Source organism: Palaemon carinicauda, unplaced genomic scaffold (assembly GCF_036898095.1).
Source record: "Palaemon carinicauda isolate YSFRI2023 unplaced genomic scaffold, ASM3689809v2 scaffold46, whole genome shotgun sequence".
In the NCBI taxonomy this organism is placed as follows: domain Eukaryota; kingdom Metazoa; phylum Arthropoda; class Malacostraca; order Decapoda; family Palaemonidae; genus Palaemon; species Palaemon carinicauda.
This window is the reverse complement of record NW_027171717.1, coordinates 192501-200000: the sequence shown is the minus strand read 5'-3', so window position 1 is coordinate 200000 and position 7500 is coordinate 192501. Positions and strand designations below refer to the sequence as shown.

Here is a 7500-nt window from a genome sequence, read left to right as displayed (position 1 = left end):
TTTATTTTTTCGTATGTGAAGGCTTTTAAAGATTTATATTAGCAGCAGCAGAAATTTCCATTGCAATGTGAATGAAATGTTTATAGCACTGTTAATAGTATTAATTCAAGCATGGTTTCCTCTGGGAAATGAAAGGTCAAACACCTGAAATAAAAAGTTTTTTATACCTTAACGTAAAAGGGTAAACACCGTTCCCCTGTTCACCGGGTTCATATGTTGTTTTTCAGACATTTTGCATTCGAACACGATGAAGCTTAAAACTATCAACCCGGGTATTGCAAGCATTAATCCTTCGGGGAAGTGCACGAACGCAAAAGCAGAAAAATTCAGAATACATTAATTCGTTATATATTTCGCTATTCATTAAAGCAATTGATGGGTCATCGGTTTAAACTGTGCTAGCATAGAGACCTGCGCAGGATATACAATATTATTATTATTATTATTATTATTATTATTATTATTATTATTATTATTATTATTATTATTACTTGCTAAGCTACAAACCCCAGTTGGAAAAAACAGGTTACTGTAAGGCCAAGGACTCCAACAGGGAAAATAACTCAGTGAGGAAAGGAAATAAGAAAAATAGGTTCTTTTAAAAATAGTAACAACATTAATAAAAATATCTCCTTTATAAACTATAAAGACTTTACAAAACACGAGGAAGAGAAATAAGATAGAATAGTGTACTGAGTGTACCCTCAAGAAATATAGTTTTATAGTGATCTCTTTATTACCAAGATTTTCTTTTAATTCCATGATGTGTGTTTTTTTTTTTTTTTTTTTTTTTTTTTTTTTTTTGCAGTTTATCATCCGATAACCATGTTCTAAGAGCTATTCGACTCAATTTATAATTAAATATCCAATTACCATATTCTCTCAAATAAGTTTCAGGTTGGAATTGGTAATGTTGTTAATGAGATTATAATATACAGACTTCAGGCTTTTATATCTTGCTATTTTTTTCTTTCTTACAATACCAATATGTAAACAATGCGTCTCATCAGGAATTAAAGAGAATTCCAGATACAGTAGGCTATATATGAACTTTTGTAGTACTTTCTGTAATTTGCTATATTCGTCTTTGAGGCAGAGATAAATAAGACCACGGTTAAGGAATTGTAGATCTTCTTTAGAGCATATTTCATAGTATATGCAAATATTTCATCGATATAAGTTCAGTATTCTACACCCATATACACTTTTTACACATAAACTATATACATACATATATATATATATATATATATATGTATGTATATATATATATATATATATATATATACATATAAATGTCTTGGAAGAGATATGTTTTATAAGGAAAGGGTTGGGTATTAAATCTCATTCTTCAAATACAATTTTAAAGGTAATATTTTACTTTTTAACTGGAAATTGGGATACAAGATGGTAGCTTTTTGCACAATGAAATTACTTTAGTTATTAATTCTGTCAAACCCATATTGAAGAATAATTATTGGTTGTGGAGATGTAAAGAAGTTTCAGAGAAATCAGTAACGACCTTTAACATTGCTAAACTGTTCAGAGTTAGTTCTGCTACTACTACTACTACTCTACTACTACTACTACTAGCAGTTTTAAATTGGCACTAACTATGCTGGAATTACCATTTTGTAAAAGTTATAATTAAGTTCTGTGAAAAAAAGAACATTATCCAGTTCCTATTAATTGAACAATTATATTTTCTCTTGATGCTCTGGCAGAGTCATCCGTGAAAAATTCCATCATTTGGGTGAAGTAATAGCTCAACACTTAGATACATAACACGCATATTCATAATTGTCTATGTATTATATACTATATATAAACAGTGACTGTATAGAAAAGAAGTAGAATGATGTGGTATAGATTATATGGTTTGTGTGTGTAAATGGAAATATTGATGTTATGCCAGACAATGAAATGAAGACGATAAGGCACATCTTTTCTCTCAAATTCGGTGTAGCCATTTTTACCATTTGTTGGAAAAAAAAATCTACTAAATTCAATTTTACAGTTTTAACACTTTTGAATCGGATTCTTTTTCACAGTGCTAAGTTATTTTATTATGTAATCCATCACCACGTTATTTATGTTTACATCATATGTTAGGATATGCTTTAATATTTTTTTCTTTTAATTTCTCTTATTTTAATGACATGTAAGAAAACGAAAGGGACAGGGACAGTACCTATAATGAATACAAACATGATTTAGGAAAATCGAATGATCTGAAACAGATATTTGCTAGGAGAGTTTTGCCAGACATGAACCTAGATGAAATAACACAATATAACCTCCACAGGAGATTGAAGGTTGGAAGGATTAGGTAATGCAACACAGAAAATTGTAAAAGTGATATCGGATGCATTATTGGAGTACGTAAGTTGAAATAGATATAAATGAAATATAAACGAATGATCAGATCCAAATTGGAGAAGACAGGGTGGAAGACTGAACATTGTATTAGAAAGTTATATAAATGCAACTTTGCAAAGGTAATTTAAAGTAAATGCATATAACAGGACTGGAAAAAGGATGGTATATATATTATATATATATATGTGTGTGTGTGTGTGTGTGTGTGTGTGTATTTGTGTGTGTATGTGTGTGGTGTATAAAATGTATATGAAAAGCATATGTAAGATCAAAAGTCAGACCCCTTACCTGCCACTGTCATATTCCCTGATCTCTGGGTTGTATGAAAAGGAGGCCCTTCAGCTACCATTTCGCACCGATAGGTGTCACTAGCTGCCGCTTGTATGCCAAGTATCACCACTCTCCTACCATCAGCTGATGCCACCTGGAAGCAGCGAAAAGGACAATTAATATCCTCCATTTTTTGTGTTTAAATTGAAACGTACTTCAATGAAATTAGTTGAGATATTAAAGGTAAAGGTGTCTGGTTTCAGTTCCAGTATCATGAGAATAGATGCTGACCAGAACGTTAGCCTGGCAAGTTCAACACCCCCTGTGGTGCCTAACTACAGCAGTGTCCTCCCCAATAAACCGCTCAAACTCATGATGTAGAGCTGGGATCGACCTGCTGCCATGAACGTCTTACCGCTGTATTACCCAGGAGACTAATTAGATATTTATAAAAGTTTATCCTTCATCCAATAAATTCTTAGCTTTCTTTCAATTATCATTTTTGGATGGCCAGTAATATCTCTTTAGAAGTATACCGTTAGATATTTGGTCCTTTTTAGACTTGCCAACAATGTTATGATAATGTAAATACGAATTTGAAAAAAGAGACATTTCTTGAGAAAAAGGTTAACTAGCTCAGGACTTATATACGTAGTTTACTTTCAATCATCAACTTCTCGATTTTTGAAGAGTAGTGATTCTCCATTTTTTATGTGAAACCCAGCATTTTAAAATCAGTTGTGCATCTGAATAATAAAAGAGTATAAGGGTATCCCTTATTACGTTTCTTCAATAATACCTACCTTTTTTATTATGAAAACATTAATATCGTGAAGCTTGCTATTTTCGCATTTAGGTTTTGTTTTACATTTTGGCAATAATAATGCATTTGACACACTGGTTAAATAGCTCGCCTAATTGATTGTATACATTTGGCTTCATTAATTCCGGTACTGGAAGTTAAGGCGACGTGGGTCTGCTGTACATTATTGCAGGTAACGTTGTTTATCAAAACTGTTGGCAACGCTGCCTGTATAGCAAAGTCTCTGAACTTGTAAACATGAGGAAAAATATTTTTTATTAATTTCATGAATTGGTATTCAGCATCCAAGGGATTCATTGGCTGATGTACTTTAGCTCTCAAAAGTAAAGTTACAAAATGTGATGTGTATTCTGACTCCTTGATTGATGTTATGATTTGACACCACATGCTTAAGGTGAGAAAAAGTGGTTGCCTTGATTGCTGGGATAGTGGATACCATACATGACCATACGTAGTATTACACTTTATTTTAGAACGTGATATTAATTACTTGTGATTGTGATATGATGATACATAACTAACATCCATTCAGTTGCTGTGGTTTTACCAATACTAGACTATGGCAGCTCAGTCCATAAGTAGTAGGTTGGCCAGGGCACCAACCACCCATTGAGATACTACCGCTGGGAGATATGGGGGACCTTTGACTGGCCAGACAGTACTACATTGGATCCTTCTCTCTGGTTACAGTTCACTTTCCTATTTCCTACTCATACACCGAATAGTCTGGCCTATTCTTGACAGATTATCCCCTGTCCTCATACACTTGACATAACTGATATTACCAAACAATTCTTCTTCACCCAAGGGGTTAACTACTGCACTGTAATTGTTCAGTGGCTACTTTCCTCTTGGTAACGGTAGAAGAGACTCTTTAGCTATGGTAAGCAGCTCTTCTAGAAGGACACTACAAAATCAAACCATTGTCCTCTAGTCTTGGGTAGTGCCATATCCTCTGTGCCATGGTCTTCCACTATCTTGGGTTAGAGTTAACTTGCTTGAGGGTACATTCGGCACACTATTCGATCTATTTTTTTTCTTGCTCTTGTTTTGTTAGTTTTTCTAGTTTATGTAGGAAATATCAACTCGAGAAAAAGATGAATGGACTGAAGTAAAGTTTTATATTAAGTTATCAAGCTAATCAAACTAAAGATTAAGGGCCACGAACCTATGGGCCTGTGAGTTACTTTTTTCAGCTTCTGTAAGTCAACGTGAGTGTGTGAGCGTACTTAACTTTTGCCAGTAATTTTGTTATGGTTACTTTTGCTAATTTGTTGTGTATGAAAATGTTCAGATATTTTTAGTGTCAGAGATAGAATTTACATCCGTTGAACTACAGTATCGAAATATGATCTTGACCGTCATGTGAATTCCTATCAGCACTATAAGTTAATTTTTTGTTTGAATATACAGCACACTGCTTTGAAAAATGAAAGTGCATGGCACGCGGTAAAGTTCATATCATTATTACAAGAATATCTCTCCTAGCATTAGTAACAGAAAATCCTGGAAAGTACAAATTAAGTCTTATTGATGCATAGCTATAAGTTACATATATGGAGTGACCTTAGTTGTTCAAAGGATACCATTTTGTGATGACTCCGTGACTCCTTTTCTTCCGAATGGTATGTATTAACCTATAGTGTCGTTTATCTTCTTGGTTTTGAGGAATTTTACACCAAAAACTATTGAACCAATTTCAATGAAACTTTGTGAACATGTGGGTTATGATAACCCAAGGTCAAATCCATTAAATTTAGAAGAAAATGCATGGAAGTACAAGTACGCAGTGGAGTTAAGAGCAAAATGAGACTGTTTGTCGTGAGGAAGGCATTTTCTCTAAGAAGTGTCCCTCCAGTTCAATGGGACTTGGTGTCGTAACCCAGCCTTTTGGATTTTTTAATTTCTTTTTGGTTTATTCAGTTTATTTTCCGAGTGATTGTGAGAAGAGAAAAATTATCTTCTCCTTTAGGTTGCATAAAATGTTTTATGTATGTTTTGTGTGTGTGTGTGTGTGTGTGTGTGTGTGTGTGATAATTAGATTTTTTTAATATGAAATTCAATTTTTTAATCCACGCCTAGTAGTCAGGTATTCCTACGGGGCCAATAGATAAGCGAATTTTATTTAAAGGTTTACCTCATATATACAGCACACACACACACACACACAAACACACACACACACACACACACTCACACACACACACACACATATATATATATATATATATATATGTGTGTGTGTGTGTGTGTGTTTATATATATAAATATCATATATATATATTAAAATATATAAATATATATATATGTATATATATATATAAATATGTATATATATATATATATATATATATGTATGTATATATATATATATATATATATAAATATATATATATATATATATATATATTAATATATATATATATATATATATATACTGTATATATATAAATTTTATTTCCACTGTCAATATCCGTTGCTGTTTTGAACCCAGTTGATATCTATGATTGCTCCAATCAGTCTGATATATTTTTTGATATCCTGCTTAAGTTGCTCCTAATTAACAAAACATTATCCATTCCAATTAAATGTCAGGAACAGACGGTCCAACGAAAAATGAACGACATCGGTTGAAATCATATCTATATAGTATTTGATATTTCCCTAAAAAAACTATAACTGTTTTCTGTTTTGTTTTAATGATATATAGCGTATCGTATCTTATCCTAATCCCCTGGGAGTCATGGGATGCAAAGGCCTCATTAATTCACGACATATGTCTTTCCTGTACCATCTCTCTGAGCTCAACCCAATTCTCAGATCCAACCTCCCTGTGCATTGTCATTAGCCACGTTTTTCTTGGTTTACCCGTTCTCTCCTGCCCAGTGGCTTCCATTTAGGTATATCTATACTAAATCAACCTCCCTTCTTAATATATATATATATATATATATATGTATATATATATATATATATATGTATATATATGTGTGTGTGTATATATATATATATATATATGTGTGTGTATATATATATATATATGTGTGTGTGTGTGTGTACTGTATATATATATATATATATATATGCATATTATAATTATTATTATTATTATTATTATTATTATTATTATTATTATCATTATTATTATTACTATCCAAGCTACAACCCTAGTTGGAAAAGCAAGGTGCTATAAGCCCAAGGGTGCCAATAAGGAAAAATAGCCCAGTGAGGAAAGGAAATAGAGAAATAAATAAATGAAGAGAACAAATTAACAATAAATCATTCCAAAAAAGGCAACAACGTCAAAACAGATATGTCATATATAAACTATTAACAACATCAAAAACAAATATGTCATAAATAAACTATAAAAAGACTCATGTCTGCCTGGTCAACAAAAAGCATTTGCTCCAACTTTGAACTTTTGAAGTTCTACTGATTCAACTACCCGATTAGGTAACAGATGGAATAAAACTTCTGGAGTACTGCGTAGTATTGAGCCTCAGGATGGAGAAGGCGTGGCTATTAGAATTAACTGCTTGGCTAGTATTACGAACAGGATAGAATTGTCCAGGGAGATTTGAATGTAAAGGATGGTCAGAGTTATGAAAAGTCTTTTGCAACATGCATAATGAACTAGTTGAACGACGGTGCCAAAGATTAATATCTAGATCAGGAATAAGAAATTTAATAGACCGTAAGTTTCTGTCCAACAAATTAAGATGAAAATCAGCAGCAAAAGACCAGACAGGAGTACAATACTCAAAACAAGGTAGAATGGAAGAATTAAAACACTTCTTCAGAATAGATTGATCACCGAAAATCTTAAAAGGCTTTCTCAATAGGCCAATTTTTTGTGCAATTGAAGAAGACACAGACCTTAAATGTTTCTCCAAAGTAAATTTGCTGTCGAGAATCACACCTAAAATTTTAAAAGAATCATACAAATTTAAGGCAACATTATCAATACTGAGATCCGGATGTTGAGGAGCCACCGTCCTTGACCTACTTACAATCATACTTTGAGT

At 32.5% G+C, this 7500-nt stretch overlaps 1 pseudogene; it reads right to left on the bottom strand.

Moving 5' to 3' along the window:
• LOC137636940 (uncharacterized) overlaps positions 1 to 7500 on the bottom strand; it is a 142299-nt pseudogene that overhangs the window by 13286 nt on the left and 121513 nt on the right.